General features: G+C 41.2%; 1 protein-coding gene across 2 annotated transcripts in view; it reads right to left on the reverse strand.

Annotated features, from left to right (window-relative positions):
- LOC133632854 (ras association domain-containing protein 2-like) overlaps positions 1–16194 on the reverse strand; it is a 43711-nt gene extending 27517 nt beyond the window's left edge. For both annotated transcript variants that reach the window (XR_009821717.1, XM_062025608.1), the window contains exon 1: positions 15916–16194. The gene's annotated coding sequence lies outside the window, so the exon portion shown is untranslated. The remainder of the gene's footprint in view (positions 1–15915) is intronic.
- Positions 16195–17908: the final 1714 nt, after the last annotated feature.

Below are 17908 nucleotides of genomic sequence, written 5' to 3' on the forward strand. Positions count from 1 at the left end.
GCGACGTTTGGAGGCAGACTGTTGCTACAGGAACCCGCCGTGCCGAGGAGAAGCACATCTCCTTGTTGCAGGCGAGGAGACAAAAGCGGAAACTGCGCGACGCGGGACCTGCTCCTGTGTCAGAACCCTCCCCATACGTCTGCGCCAACTGCACCAGAGACTGTCACTCCAGAGTCGGGCTGTACAGCCACAGCCGCCGCTGCAAGAAAGAATGAACTCCCCCAGGCGCAACCCATCGTCACTACTGACGGACGGATGCCTATGGGGATGTATATATACATACATACACACACACACAAACCCACACACACACACACACACACACACACACATATATATGTATATATATATATATATATATATATATATATATATATAATATATATATATATATATATATACATATATACATATATATGTGTGTGTGTATATACAAAACCCAAAACTAGTGAAGTTGGCACGTTGTGTAAATCGTAAATAAAAACAGAATACAATGATTTGCAAATCCTTTTCAACGTATATTCAATTGAATAGACTGCAAAGACAAGATATTTAAGCTTCAAACTGAGAAACTAAATTTTTTTTTTGCCAATAATCATTATCTTAGAATTTAATGGCAGCAACACATTGCAAAAAAGTTGGCACAGGGTATTTTTACCACTGTGTTACATGGCCTCAGTAAACTCAGTAAACGTTTGGGAACTTTTTTAAGCTTTTCAGGTGGAATTCTTTCCCATTCTTGCTTGATGTACAGCTTAAGTTGTTCAACAGTCCGGGGTCTCCGTTGTCATATTTTAGGCTTCATATTGCGCCACACATTTTCAATGTGCAATTATTATTAACATAGGGGAGCGGCTACTCACTGAATATTGGGATAAACAGTTAGCTGCTAGCGTATCAGGGGGGCGGGGGGACTAAAAATAAATACATTTCAAGTAATATTTATATATATGTAATGCCCATAAGTGTATTCTACTAAAGTATGCAGAGATGAGATGTCAGTATCAAAATATTACTTAAAACAATTTTTGGCAGCAGCAAAGATAGTAGGTATATTTTAGCTTTGTAAAGGGTATTTCAATAAGTAAACAGTACACTAGGTACTTGATTTCAATATATGTAATGCTCATAAGTATGAGCCTGATATGGCCTTTTATTAATATCTCAATATTTTTAGGCCATGTCACGATACACGATATATATCTCGATATTTTGCCGTAGCCTTGAATTAACATTTGATGCATATAATCACAGCGGTATGATGATTCTATGTGTCTACATTAAAACATTCTTGTTCATACTGCATTAATATATGCTCATTTTAAACTTTCATGCAGAGAGGGAAATCACAACTAAGTAAATTTACCAAAACTGTATTTATTAAAGTTATTAAGCAGTGGCACAAACATTCATGTCATTTCCAAAAAAGCTATTAATGCACTTTTGTGCATGATGTCACTAAGATGACATATCAAAACACTAAATTAAAGTGCACTTTTTGTACAGAACGCCAGTACAATATTTTAAAACAAATAAAGTACACTTTTGTGCATGATGTCACACAAGATATTTCAATAACTGTCGAATAAAAAATAGCTGCATAATAGGAAATCAAATAGTGTATGTCTTTTGCTATGTGGTAGGTTCCTGCGGACTTTATCTCCTTCTGTTGTTGACCATTTGTTGCATACGGTGTTGATCTGGAAATGGAAGACGCCAGGTTCAATTGGGTCAGTGCTGGTTGCTTTGGCATTTTGTTGGCTGTGGCACCGGCCGGAGATGTTGACATGTGGAGTTTCAAGCACTCCTCATTCTCTAGCGGGTGACTTTTCAAATAATGCTACAAATTAGCAGTAATGCTATTTTTTGTGGCAACGCTTTTGCCGCATACTTGACATATTACGGTTGTCTGTTCAACATATTCCCGCTTGAAGCCAAACCACCGCCAGACGATGGACCCTGTGCGGTTTTTCTTGGGAATTCTTCTTCCTTCATTTGTTACCAGATTCGCACCTTCTTTCTCTCGTATTACCACTCGCACCTCTCCGCTAGCATCACAGCTAACGTTACCCATTCCGCTACCTGTCTGCTACGCGAGAGCGTATGACGTTGCACGCGCGACATTATGTGACGTATGTAAGAAGGTGCGCTTGTTTTATGTCTCTGTGAGAAGGAGAGACAAGAAAGAGTGAGAAGAGCCTGTAGTGTAATGCCCGCAGCTAAAAGCAACTGCGTGAGAACGTATACTCGAATATCACGAAATAGTCATTTCCTATATCTATATATAGACAAACCCGAGATATATCGAGTATATTCGATATATCGCCCAGCCCTACTCATAAGGGTATTGTAGTAAAATATGCGTGTGTAAATATCAAAATATTATGTTGAATCACTTTCTGTCAGGCAATATTACATTTAATGAACATTTTACATAAATAAATATATCCTAACACTTTATAAATATTTAGTATGTGCACGAAGAACTAACAGTTACAATTGTATGTATCTTCCAAACAAGGAAGAGGTTTTGTCACATCAACATCGGACAAACAACAGTCCTTTAAATCTTATTAATACCACAGAAAAATGCAAACTGTCATTTTCCGGACATGATAAAGGCTTAAAATAATGTCAAACACGTAGCATTACAATAACCACGAAGATAAAGTGTTTGTCTCACACGTAGTAATCCGCTGTGGACAGATGAAGCCAAGCAATGCAGCTTTAGCAAGCGGTGCGCGCTCCCGCAAAAGAAATACATTTTTGGCAGGCAATCACATTTTGGCACAACACTGGGTCCCCGTTTATTGCCTTTTTTATTGGTCGACTTCAAAAGTAATGAACTTTCTGGTACAATTTCTTAAAATTTTGATTCGCCAAAAGTTTTATCAATCAAACACTGCATTTCCGGTATTAGGACTCCCGCGTGTTATTGTTTTCGTCATGCCGAGCAATAAACCCAAGAAGCGAAGCTTCAATGAAAAGTGGTTTCAAGAGACACTTTTTAGTAAATGGCTCACTTATGAAGATGGAAAGATGTTTTGCACGCCATGTAAACGGGCTAAGAATAAGAACACCTTTACGACCGGGTGCACTGATTTTCAAAGATCCAGCCTCACCAGGCACCAAGAAACATCTGTTCACAAGTTGGGCGAATCAGCTGGGAAGCAGTCAACCAGATTTTTTGGCGCTCTAAAAAGAGCAGAGGAGGCAAGTAAAGACAGTGTTATTAGCCAGCTGTGGACTGAATACATTTATAAATGCATAAAAATGTGTTTTCGTTTGTATTATTTTTTTAATAAATTAAGTAATGTTTATGACAACCTTTTTCCAAAACACCATATAGAATGTGAGATATAACAGGATAATGCATAAATTTATCATTTGTTTTCAAAATGGTTACAAAAAAGTGGGACACCAAAAATTTACTGTGGGACCCTATTTTGAAAATTCTTAGAGACTCTGTAGGAGTCCAGGCATCACTGGACTCCTACAGAACACTCCAGACTGTGTGGTGAACATTTTGTCTCTGGTAAGTGAACACAGCTAGTAGTGTTAGCTTCATTTCCAAATTTTTCTGACTAATTATAATAGATCGATTGAAGAATTTATTAGAAGTTTGCATAGGATCAGGTAGAGTTTCATGACTGTACAGATTGACTGGTACAAGGTCAACTAAAAGGAGTTACCCCAAGAAAGCATTACAAGCATGTCGTGTTTATTTAAAAAAGTTTCCTCCGTGTCAGAGTAACGTTTGTGTTTTAGCGTTGCAGATGTGGCAGGCGAAATCAGCCACTACTTTAAAAAGCGATCTCGCGAGGAGGAAAGTCAAGAGTCCAGGTGAAACAGAGCAAAGAAATTAACGTATCAGGCAGTTAAAATGTAATAATTCATGGTGGTGACAACATGTGGACATTTTTGTCCACAGAGCGCTTGAAGGCTGCCTCAAAATCATCTATGAGTGTTACAAGCAAAAGTGACCCCACCACACAAGCTATGAGTCTATCACTCTCTTAGGCAAGCGCTTAGGCCACAGGTGTCAAACTCAAGGCCCGGGGCCCAGATCTGGCCCGCGACATCATTTTATCTGGCCTGCAAACACCTGGAAATGATATGTGTCAATAAAGTACTTAATATTTTCTCACTAAATGTAATGGATTTTTTTCATTTTGACAGAAAAAATATATGTACTGCTTGAAATTGCATGCCTTTTAAACTTTAAAAGTATCCATTATTGCAACAAATATTACAGTATATTATCATACTTTCCAAAAATGTTTTGTCTAAATAAAAATAAATACTTAAATATCTGCTTGACTTATTAAAGTTTTAATAAAAATTACAATACATTTTACGGTGTTCTTTACAGCATATTACTGTAAATGGAAAAAAACAACTAAAAAATGTTTGCGTTAAAATTCAGGATTATACCACCTCTGCCTCAATTTGAGCCAGGAAAAACCCTGATGTCAGCTGCCTATCGAGTTTCACTAAAAGGTAAGTTGGTTTGGGTTGTATAGCAATGATGACCCCGTTGACTTTTACTGTGAGCTGGCAGCAGGCCTCCTAAGTGTTGAGGTGGAAGGCTCTACAAGTTGTTTTCGCAACGCTCAGCTTAAGTCTCCAGCTTTTCAGATATGCTGCTATTTTGTGTTATGTCTGAGGTTAGCATCCTCCACTGTCGTCCAGTTTTTGTCTGAGTGAAGGAGGGCAACATCGTCTGTGTATCCGTGCTACCTTAATGTTGTATAAGGCAGGTCGCAGATAGGCCGAAAAGCAAGGGGGCCAGTACTGAGCCTTGAGAGACTCCATTTCTGTGGTGCTATAGGCGGTTGTGGCCTGTCCGTCGCTTGCTTTCAGAATTAAACTACGGTTTGAGAGGATGGTACACATGAACCGTACAAAGTGGCGCTCAGGCATACTGAGGGTCAAGCCCTGGTGCCAGATGGTGTCATAGGCCGCAGTGTTTCTTGAAGCTATCTTCGATGTCGTTTATAAGCTTCACAATCTGGTGGACAGTGCCGCGTCCTTGGTTGGTTGGGTTACTTGGGGGTCAACAATGGTGTCCAAGCGTGCCAGGAGAAGTTGCTACAGGGACTTGAAGGGGACACAGAAAGGCGAGATTGGGCGGTAGTTCTTTGGGTTTGTTAGGTTTGGGCAGGGCGATGATATTTGCCCTTCACCAGATCTTGGGTAGTGTCAGCTTGTTGAGGCAAAAACAATATACCTCTCTATGCCAGTTCTGGCATATTTGGCCACAGTGTAGTAAGAACTCAGGTGGTATATTGGCTGGCCCCTGTTTTTGTCCGCTCTTCAATTGGCCAATGGCGGTGGAGAGCTCTTCATTAGCGAAGGAGGGTGCAGACAGGAAGCCATCTACTCCTGGGGCATGCCATAGTCTTATTTATTGCTTGGTGCGGCGGTTGTGATCTTTATCCGAGTCCTTGAATCGCCCATTTACAAGGAGCTGCTCAGCGATTGAATTGACCGTTACAGGGCATTGTGTTGGTCAAGAGCTTCTGCCTGGGAGACTGTTAAAGGTTTTCCAGGCCACTCTGCTAGAATGGATGAAGTCAATCCCTTAAACTGTCTCCTCCCATCGCTTTCTGCGTTTTCTATCAAGACAGTCAGTCAGGTGTGATACCTTTGTGTCTACATTGTCTCCAGGTTCAGCACAAAGGAATTTGTCATAGTGTGTATCACACTCTTGATTCCAGCTGGGTATATATCGGCTGCGACATCCACGGGGATGGCCTTCTTTGCTCTGTCCTGTCCAGCCACTCAGACAAATCATATTGTTGGTGTAGATGCCCATATCTGCTGTACAGATTTACTTTAGAAAAGATAAGTGTGGGATATTTCCCTTGTTGCCTTATTTGTATTTGACTTTATTAAATGTTTGGAATTTTATCAAACCAAACCAACTTTCTGTTAAGTAATATATACATTTATCAGAGCTGTTTTCTGTTTTACGGAGGAATGTAGTTAATCATAGAACTGGCACCCAATGTTATTAAAAAAAGTGTTTTTGTGATTTTGAATCGAGAATAGTTTTGAATTAAGAATTGATGCTGAATTGAATAGTTACCCAAAAATCGAATCGAATCGAATCATGTGGTGCCTAAAGATTCACAGCCCTAGAAGACATGGTTTTGTAACAATCTGTGGACCAGCGTCAAAGAACGTATCGTGATGGAGCTTTAGACGTTCCACTGATAGAGGAGCCGCTAACGGTTAAAAATGTAGATCTCAGCAGACTGACTGAATTCCCTGGAGGCTCATTACGGCGCCCTCGTCTTCAATCTCCCCCTCTCTCACACATTGTCTACTCCGCCTCCCAAACTCCAAATTGTGCAGCGTCACAAATATTTTCCTCTTGGATGGTTTCTCCCAACAGAGCTGTCTGCATCGTGCCTGATGGTGATATAGCGCAAATAACCCTTCACATAATTAAAACTCATGACCACCACTTCCTGACTTCACAGCCCCTCCCCTCCTCACATTGACACACATGCCTTCTTGTTTTCTTACTGCTTGTGTGCCTTTTACGGAGATGAATGGCTTTAAAAACCTTCTCACATCCCCTTTCATACCTCATTGACACTAATCCCCCACTTCTCCATATTGCTGGAGCAAGGGCCCCCCACCTCTATTGTCTCTGGTGTCATAGCAACCCCTAAAACATGTCATATCAGCCACTAAAATATAGATTCCTCTGTAACAAACATAACACGTGGGCTGGTAAAGCTACCACAACAGTACATGTATATACATTACCATAAAATGTGTGATATCAATATGTAAGATGTGCATTTGAGACAGAATGAATCATGCGACTAATTTAAGCTAAGCTGTATGACAAATATGATTTTAAAACGGCTTTTCATGTTGGCAGGAACTACTTTTCCTTCGGCCTCTCATTGTAAGTATTAATTTCAGTGCTTAGTGCTAAATTGGTATTTTATGATCTGTGTGTCACCTATGTGTTATTGCTTATAGACAGTTATATATGATAATCATCGCATTCTATAATATAAATTAGCACAAAGACTGCAGAACAATCTACAAAATCAAAACCCACAAAACGCGCTTTTAGATAAGGACGTGTAGTTATATGATCACTCTGTCATGGACTATACAAGAGCATATGAAAAATGGCAAACAGAAAAAAATGTCATGCCGGTGTGTCAATAAGATTGATAAACGATAAAGACAAAGATATCCTTAAATAACTTATTGCACTTCCATCCATCCATCCATTTTCTACCGCTTATTCCCTTCGGGGTCGCGGGGGGCGCTGGAGCCTATCTCAGCTACAATCGGGCGGAAGGCGGGGTACACCCTGGACAAGTCGCCACCTCACTTGGATACTATAAACATTTTATTAACTTGACCCAGGGGTGTCAAACTCATTTTAGCTCAGGGGCCGCATGGAGTAAAATCTGTGCACACGTGGGCCGGACTATTAAAATCATGGCATTAAAACTAAAAAATAAAGACAACTTCAGATTGTTTTATTTGTCTTACTTTGGCCAAAAATAGAAAAAACACATTCTGAAAATATTACAATAAAATATAGAAAAAGATAATTTTAGATCCATGAAGGAAAGAAGAAAGTGAATGAATGTTTATAACTGAATACATTTACATACATATGCATAAACATTTGTTTTCTTTTGTATTTTTTTTTTTCTAAATTAAGTAATGTTTATGACAACCTCGCGCGTTTGGCTGTTTTCGAAGTGGGGCTGTTGAGTTTGGCAATCGCCTTGTGCAAAGCTAGTACAACTTTTTGTACTTTTTTGTACTTTTGTGCTTTTTTGGCTTCGCTGTGTCACTGTGCCGTGACACTTTGCAGCTTGTGTCGATCGGTGCTGCGAGCTAGCACACCGGAGCCGGCTAGCATTACCGGCCTGAGATACGGAGGTGGATTTTTCCTTCTGTTGCTGGATGCGTCGGCAGATAGACCGTGATGCCTGCACCGAGGAAAAGCCCCACATCGGAGGAGTTCGAGGAGATGAGGCTCACACTCCTTTCCCTGTGCGGTGATGTGACTGCGGTGAGGGAGCACCAGGAGCAGCTTTTGGGTCTACTGGAGGAGGTGAAACAATTACGCCTCCAGAACGTGGACAAAGACCGGCGCATTGTGGACCTGGAGCAGCGAGTGGACAAGCTGGAGCAATATTCCCGCACGAATGATGTGGTCATCACCGGCATCAAAATCAAGCCACGCAATTACGCGCGTGCGGTGGCCGCGGACAGCGGGGAGCCCAGCGTGCAGGAGGCACAGTCGGTGGAGCAGCAGGTGGCCTCCTATCTCCAAAGCAGGGGGATAGAGATGGACCTGGAGCACATCGAGGCTTGTCACCCACTGCCCATGAGGAACCAGAGACCACCCGCTGTCATCATGAGATTCACAAACAGAAAGAAGAAGATCGCACTATTAAGGCAAGGACGCAAACTCAAAGGAACAGATGTTTTCATCAATGAACACTTGACGAAGAAAAATGCTGACATCGCAAGGGTCGCACGACAACTTAAAAGGCAAAGCAAGATTCAACAAACTTGGGTAACGAACTGTAAGATCTTCATCAAACTAAATGGGACGCCGGAGGAAGCAAAAGTCTTGGTGATAAGGAAAATAAAAGATCTTGATAAGTATTGACATTGATGCAGTACTTGGTATCAATGTAGCTTGTGACTTTTACATCATCTCAATGCTACCCACACCAAGAACACAAACCACACAAAGTATTAATATGGACATGTTACAGAAGATCCTCCAACATCAACAAAAAGAACTGGACATGTGTGAGTATCAAGAGCACACCACAACAGAGACTGATATGGACATAGACCCTGATAATAATTTTTTCTCTGCGATTGTTAAAAACTGTAATTATTTTACCCGCGAACAATATAAAAACAGTGTAAAATCAGAAGATAGACCTAGGGCAGGGGTCGGCAACCCGCGGCTCCGGAGCCGCATGCGGCTCTTTGACCACTCTGATGCGGCTCAGCTGCATACATGCCGACCCCCCCGATTTTACCAGGAGACTTATGGATCTCAGTGCCTCTCCTAGATAACTCCCAGGGCAAATATAATCCTATTTTCAATCTAATTACTAAATTAAGGGTGTGCCCTAATTGCACTGCAATAATTGTCCCCTATAGCATTTACAAACAGCGTGCCACATGTATGTAGCTTTTATTTGCACACGTAGGAGACAGCAAAGCATACTTAGTCATCAGCCACACAGTTTACACTGACGGTAGCCGTACCGTATAAAACAACTTTAACACTGTTACGTCACAAATATGCGCCACACTGTGAACCCACACCAAAAAAGAATGAAAAACAAATTTCTGGAGGACATCCCACTGTAACACAACATAAACACAACACAACCAATACCCAGAATCCCATGCAGCCCTAACTCTTCCGGTCTAGATTATACACTCCCGCTACCACAAAACCCCCCCACCCCCCTCCGTGCGTCGGTTGAGTGGAAGAGTTAGTGCTGCATGGGATTCTGGGTATTTATTGTGTTGTGTTTATGTTGTGTTACAGTGCAGATGTTCTCCAGAAATGTGTTTGTCATTCTTTTTTGGTGTGGGTTCAAAGTGTGGCGCATATTTGTAACGTAACAGTGTTAAAGTTGTTTTATACGGTACGGCTACCGTCAGTGTAAGCTTTGTGGCTGCTGAGCTAGTACGCCTTGCTGTCACTTACGTGAGCAAGCTGAAGCTGCACTCTACATGTGGCCGAGTAGATACATTGTTTGGGTAGGCTGTAGAGGGCACCAAAGGCAGTGCCATCACTCCCTGATATTCGGGAGTCTCCCGGAAATAATGAGAGGGTTGGCAAGTATGACGCTATCAAGCGCCATTGATTCAAATCTCGCGGGCCGCACTGACATCGTGTCGATATGTGCATGTCACGTACGTAACTTTGGGGAAATATATGTTTCTTGCCGACTCTGATGGCGGCCGGGGTGTCGTCAAAAGCGTACAACGCCCGCCGCCGCATCTAAGTTAGCTTCTGTTTTTTTAGCTTCACCAAGCTGAATATTATTGTGTATTTACATGTACATGGTTTAATAGTATTATTGATCTTCTGTCTATCCATCCAGTCAGGGTTTTTTTTAATTTAGTTTCTATCTGCATTTGAGACTGATGCTATCACGTTGGCTACGTAGCTAGGTTAGCTTCTGTTTTTTTAGCTTCGCCAAGCGGAATATTATTAATCGTGTATTTACATGTTCATGGTTTAATAGTATTATTGATCTTCTGTCTATCCATCTAGTCAGGGTTTTTTTAAATTTAGTTTCTATCTGCATTTGAGACTGATTCTATCACGTTGGCTACGTAGCTAGGTTAGCTTCTATTTTTTTTTAGCTTCGCCAAGCTGAATATTATTAATCGTGTATTTACGTGTTCATGGTTTAATAGTATTATACCGCTGCTGCCCACTGCTCCCCAAGGGGATGGGACAAATGCAGAGGACAAATTTCACCACATCTAGTGTGTGTGTGACAATCATTGGTACTTTAATCTTTAATCTTAATCTTATTGATCTTCTGTCTATCCATCCAGTCAGGTTTTTTATTTTTTATTTTGTTTCTATCTGCATTTGAGACTGATGCTATCACGTTGGCTACGTAGCTAGGTTAGCTTCTGTTTTTTAAGCTTCGCCAAGCGGAATATTATTAATCGTGTATTTACATGTTCATGGTTTAATAGTATTATTGATCTTCTGTCTATCCATCCAGTCAGGGTTTTTTTAAATTTAGTTTCTATCTGCATTTGAGACTGATGCTATCACGTTGGCTACGTAGCTAGGTTAGCTTCTATTTTTTTTAGCTTCGCAAAGCTGAATTATTAATCGTGTATTTACATGTTCAGTCACTGTGAATGTCCATTTCGCGTTCTCGACTCTCATTTTCAAGAGGATATAGTATCTGAGATGGTTTAAAATACAAATCTGTGATACACAATAGAAAAAGGAGAGAGTGTGGAATCCAATGAGCCAGCTTGTACCTAAGTTACGGTCAGAGCGAAAAAAGATACGTCCATCACTGCCTCTCAAGTCCTTCACTGTAACGTTCCTCATCTACGAATCTTTCATCCTCGCTCAAATTAATGGGGTAATCGTCACTTTCTCGGTCCGAATCTCTCTCGCTCCATTGTAAACAACGGGGAATTGTGAGGAATACTAGCTCCTGTGACGTCACGCTACTTCCGGTACAGGCAAGGCTTTTTTTATCAGCGAGCAAAAGTTGCGAACTTTATCGTCGATTTTCTCTACTAAATCCTTTCAGCAAAAATATGGCAATATCGCGAAAGGATCAAGTATGACACATAGAATGGATCTGCTATTCCCGTTTAAATAAAACAAATTCATTTCAGTAGGCCTTTAATGTCTCTCTGCAGCCCGGTAGGGCTGGGCGATATATCGAGTTTTTAAGATATATTGATATATTTTTTAAGAAGATATGATTCAAGAAAATATCACAATATCGATATAATTTGTTTCACAGTAAAATGACCAAACTCATCTTATTTGTTGTGTTCCTTGTTCTGCCCCGCTCCGATCTCCCTCTCATGGGCTACTAAACCCCTCCCCTTCCTCCTTCCAAGACTTGCATGCAAGTATAAGAACATCCATGATTGGTTGGTTGTTTACTATGAAGAGTCACGATTGGTTGAGATTATGTCCCGATCCGATATTGATATCGGAAATCAGTTCGATATTAGCCAAAAAAGTGAATATCGGATTTTATCGGACTGAATCTAAAAACTCCGATATAAGCGCTCTGATATAAGCTGTCCATTTTCTGCTGCAGCACGTCTATAATAGGTGACTCTGGTTTGATCACACTCCAACACAGTAGGTGGCGGCAATGCCCCTTAATTAACGTTGTTGCCGGCCGCGGAAGAAGACCGTCTCTGATCCAGCATGCACAGCCCGCGTGATCACAACGACAACGCGTGTGCTTGCAGGAAAGTAGTGATGTCGGCTGTGTGGAAGTATTTTAACGTAAACTTGGATAAAGACGTTGCCGCTAAAGGCAACATTTGTCAGGCGCAAGTGTCCCGTAGAGGGACAGAACCGGGAAGGTTCAATACAAGCAACCTAATCGCACATTTGAAAAAACACCACAAAAAAGAACATGAGGATTTTCGCGAGAGCAGCAAGGCGAAGCAACAAACCTCTGGCTCGTTTCAGCAACCCACGCTGGCCGAAAGCTTTGCAAGACGTGACAAACTACCACGGGACAGCAAACAGGCAATGGCCATAACAGAAAAGATAGCCCAGTTTATTGTGCTTGATGACCAGCCCTGTCGGTGGTGAGTAATGTCGGGTTTAAACGCTTAATGGAGCACCTTGAACCTCGCTACATTATTCCTAGCCGCCACTACACTGTAGACAAAACTATACCCCAGATGCACGAAGAGGTTAAAAAGTGTACTGCCGCACAGCCTGCCGAAATGCTTATCTTCTTAAAAAAAAATCTCCACATTATGCTTGGACTGCAGAAAGTGGAGAAGGAGGAGTAGCAGTAAGGGTAGTCAGTACTGGCTGATTATTATTTGTTTTATGCTCTTGTTATTAGAGTGATATGTTTATTGTGTTTACACTATTCTTCAGTGATGACTAAGAGTAATTACTACATTGTTTTGGGCACAGTCAGTCAGTGAAACTGGAGCTGTGAACTCTATAACTTAGAGCAGTTGGACAGTGGACAATATTGTGTTGTTTTTGTCCCTGCCCACAGTTGTTTCCAACATATGCTGACAGTAAAAAAATAAATGAAGTGAACTTGAATTGTTTGCACTTTAAAACGTTTTTTTTAATTTTTTTTTTAAAATTTGATTTATTTAGGTTATTTTTCAGGGTCTTCTCATTTATTTTTAATTTATTCTATTCAATTGTATAATTATGTTGGTATTAGTGGTTATTTTGCACTTTAAATATAACATTTTGTTTTTATTGGATTTGTTGAGGTAATACTCTTATGTTGAAGGTTAAAATTTATGTAACCAATTGGTTAATAATAAATGGGTCAGTTTTTCCTATACCTACTCTTGCTGACTACTGTTTTCTGTTTTAACACTACAACATCAGTAACATCACTTTATCAAGCCTTTTCTAACATTCCACACAACAAAATAAGGAATAAATCAATGTATGATTCGTGCCTATATCGTATCGTATTGATATCGGTATCGGCCAATACTCAAGGCTACAATATCGGTATCGTATCGGAAGTGAAAAAGTTGTATCGGGACATCCCTAGTTGAGATTAGGCCAATCAGAGGCAAGATAAGGCGGGTCATTGAATCAGGAAGGGAAATCACAACAGACATCCCAAATGACGACGAGAGAGTCGTAGAAGCGGACGATTTATATATTAAAAAAACTAGTGGAAGATGGCAGAGGGATTTTCTTCTTTAGATTTTTCCGACGTCCAGGAAACCCACAATGAGTCTACTTGGCCACATTTGGACAAATGTATGTGCATGCTTGCCAACCTTGAGACCTCCGAATTCGGGAGATGGGGGGGGGGTATTTATTTTCAAGTATTTCTTATATATATATATATATATATATATATATATATATATATATAAATAAATAATCCGTTCATGAATGAGTATATCCGTTCGGCCACCATGTTCAATGGAGAAGTCTGATCTACAAAATTAGCAGGCAGCATACCCCTTCCCCTTCGAGCTGTCCTGGATGAACTGAAATGATTTTTTCCAATCCTTTTGGAACTTGCAAGCGTACTTCTTCTTACTCGTCGTCGCCATGTCTCTTCTTCGTTCTTCTGCTTCGTCTCTGTTATGTTTTTGGACATTACTACTTGCCGTAGTTTTGAAGCAATGCATGATGGAAATCCGGATGTTGTGTGTCAGTGTATTAACGTGCCGGCTGGAATAAACACATGCTGAGAAATAGCTCCGTGCCTGCCTACTTTATGGGTTATAGATAAACCTATGGATAACGGAGACATATATAATAGTCTCCTTTTTAGGTGAGAGAAGACGTTAAAGACAGTGCCTTTAAGGCACGCCCCCAATATTGTTGTCCGGGTGGAAATCGGGTGAAATTCATGAGAATGGTTGCCCCGGGAGATTCTCGGGGGGGGGGGGCACTGAAATTCGGTAGTCTCCCGGGAAAATCGGGAGGGTTGGCAATGGTTGCCCCGGGAGATTTGTATGTGTATGTGTCTGGATAAAACATTCATTTGAATTGTTTACCATGTAAGCCCAAATCAAAACTGTTCTCGAGTTGCCAAGCTGGCCATATTTGGCACGAGAAATGCTGCCAAAAGTGTATTATTTGCACAGCTATGTTATTTATTTTACGTAGAAAGAATATTTTTCTGCTGGAGCCTATCTCAGCTGCATTCGGGCCACCAAGGCGCCACCTTATCACAGCACAAAAGTACACCTCCAGGCAACTTCAACCCTAAACTAACACCCTCCCCGGATTGTAAATAACCAAATGTAGATACTTTTTCTTATGCTTTCTGATCTTTCTCTCTCTATGTCCACTGCTTGCTGTACATATCCTACCAAGTCAGTCCTACACTGTTTCAATGTCCATTTCTCTGATGATGCAATTGTTGATGACAGAAGTGTTGATACCAACCAAACCTAACCCCCCCCCCTCCATATCCCACACCCCGGATTGTAAATAATTCAATGTATATACTCTGATGATTATATTGTGTGATGACTGTATTATGATGTTAGTATATATTTGATAGTATATATCTGTATCATGAATCAATTTAAGTGGACCCCAACTTAAACAAGTTAAAAAACGTATTCGGGTGTTACCATTTAGTGGTCAATTGTACGGAATATGTACTTCACTGTGCAATCTACTAATAAAAGTTTCAATCAATCAATCAAAACCCCCCGCGCCCCCAAAAGGGACAAGCGATAGAAAATGGATGGATGGATATTTTATTTATGTTATGTAATTCTGTGCTACTTACAGTTTTTCTGTGCTGTTAATAGCCATCTTGACTAACTGGGTTAATACGAGTGCCACTGACTTGTTTACAGTACAGTTGTCATTCACTTCAATTTCACTGAATCTCGCTCAAAAATGAATATGGGACGGCGTGGCGAAGTTGGTAGAGTGGCCGTGCAAGCAATCGGAGGGTTGCTGGTTACTGGGGTTCAATCCCCACCTTCTACCATCCTAGTCACGTCTGTTGTGTCCTTGGGCAAAACACTTCACCCTTGCCCCTGATGGCTGCTGGTTAGCGCCTTGCATGGCAGCTCCCACCATCAATGTGTGTGTGAATGGGTGAATGTGGAAATACTGTCAAAGCGCTTTGAGTACCTTGAAGGTAGAAAAGCGCTATACAAGTATAACCATTTATCATTTATTTCACCAGAAAATATATCGAATATTGAGTTTAAGTAAAAATATATCGAGATATACTTTTTCGTCCATATCGCCCAGCACTACGGCCCGGCAGAAAATGTGTCACGGACCGGTACCGGTCCCCGGACCGGTGGTTGGGGATCCCTGTTGTAATGCACATACTGTATTTAGTAAAATTATCTGTCCGGCAGATTAATGTTAAAATGTATTTATTTGTAACCTTAAATCTATGTCGTGTTATGTAAGCAGTGTGGCTCACACAGCACATAGTCAGTCCTCCTTACATTGCTCATGTAGTAATGAAAGCTAAATGATACCAAGCTTTAGACTGAACCCACACTTTAGCATCCCGTTAACGAGATGTTTGAAGTCAACACAGGATTTAGACGACTACCATTTTCCAAATACACGACGTGGTGACGGAATGTTACAAAAAAAAGAGGGTTTCATGAGCATCTTCACACACGTGATTGTGGTCAATATTAAAAGCAGCAGCTTACCGAAATGCGACGACGTCGGAAGCTTCAGTGGTTTCCGCCTTGGTCTAATTAGGCAACACCGAAAAGGGCGTCTTCGTGTTTCTCTACCCCGCCAATGTCGCTCCGAGCCCGGCGTTAAATTGGAGGTCGGCGGCGCAGCGTCTCGGGCTGTGGGCCGGTTGTTGGTCCACGGACCCGGGCTGGTCCATCTGTTGTAGCCGCGGAGGTCTCAGACGCCTCCGCCCAATCAGCCAATCAGCGCGCGTCTCCCCACGAGCCTTTTGTCCACGAGACGCTCGCTATCAAACAATGGGCGAGCTCGCGCACAAGCACGCGCGCCAGCTGCCAAATAGTGAGCAGCGTTGATTATCGAGGAGGACCACAATAATATAACATTACGTCTTTTTTTTTTTACACAGTGATGAAACAGCTTAAAATAAATCAAACAAAGTCATATTTTGTACAGTAGTATAAAGCATGGAGGAAAAAACAAAAGTACAAAATAGAACAATATTCATTGCGGAGTGTCCAAAATAATAATGACATTCATCTTTAAGGTGAGTTTGTTGTTTGACCCCATTACCTTTTGGATAAGGGCTTCGTTATGATAGTGAGGTAATATTCTTAAAGGCCTACTGAAACCCACTACTACCGACCACGCAGTCTGATAGTTTATATATCAATGAGGGAATCTTAACATTGCAACACATGCCAATACGGTAGGGTTAGATTAGTAAAGTGCAATTTTAAATTTCCCGAGAAATACCCTGCTGAAAACGGTATGATGACGTTTGCGCGTGACGTCATGGATTGTAGCGGACATTTTGGGACACCATTGTGGCCAGCTATTAAGTCGTCTGTTTTCATCGCAAAATTCCACAGTATTCTGGACATCTGTGTTGGTGAATCTTTTGCAATTTGTTTAATGAACAATGAAGACAGCAAAGAAGAAAGCTGTAGGTGGGAAGCGGTGTATTAGCGGCCGGCTGCAGCAACACAAACATGTAGCCGGTGTTTCATTGTTTACATTCCCGAAATATGACAGTGAAGCTTTACCATTGGCCTGTGGATAACTGGGACAACAGAGACTCTTACCAGGAGGACTTTGAGTTGGATATGCGCTACCGTGAGTACGCAGCTGCGGCTTCCAAACATTTGATCGCTTGCCCGTACGTGACCTTGGGGAAATATATGTGCTGTATGAACTTTGCGGAGGTGAACGGTACTTTGGGCTGTGGGATTGAGTGTGTTGTGCAGGTGTTTGAGTTGTATTGGTGGGTTATATGGACAAGAGGGGGGAGGTGTTTGTTATGTGGGATTAATTTGTAGCATATTAAATATAAGCCTGGTTGTGTTGTAGCTAATAGAGTATATATATGTCTTGTGTTTATTTACTGTTTTAGTCATTCCCAGCTGAATATCAGGTCCCACCCGCCTCTCACAGCATCTTCCCTATCTGAATCGCTTCCACTGCCCTCCAATCCTTCACTCTCACTTTCCTCATCCACGAATCTTTCATCTTCACTCAAATTAATGGGGTAATCGTCGCTTTCTCGGTCCGAATCGCTCTCGCTGCTGGTGGCCATGATTGTAAACAATGTGCAGATGTGAGGAGCTCCACAACTTGTGACGTCACGCTACTTCCGGTACAGGCAAGGCTTTTTTATCAGCGACCAAAAGTTGCGAAATTTATCGTCGATGTTCTCTACTAAATTCTTTCAGCAAAAATATGGCAATATCGCGAAATGATCCAGTATGACACATAGAATGGACCTGCTATCCCCGTTTAAATACGAAAATCTAATTTCAGTAGGCCTTTAATGATGTGTTGTGAATTCATAAATTAAATCAAATAGTTTTCCACAGATTTGTATAGAAAAAAAAGTGGGTGTTTGAGCTTTTGGATCCATCCTCTATAACAGTGGTCCCCAACCTTTTTGTAGCTGCGGACCGGTCAACGCTTGAAAATTTGTCCCATTTATTTATTTTTCATAAAGAAATACAATCATGTGTG

The sequence above is a fragment of the Entelurus aequoreus genome, linkage group LG17 (genome assembly GCF_033978785.1).
Source record: "Entelurus aequoreus isolate RoL-2023_Sb linkage group LG17, RoL_Eaeq_v1.1, whole genome shotgun sequence".
NCBI classification, from domain to species: Eukaryota; Metazoa; Chordata; class Actinopteri; order Syngnathiformes; family Syngnathidae; genus Entelurus; species Entelurus aequoreus.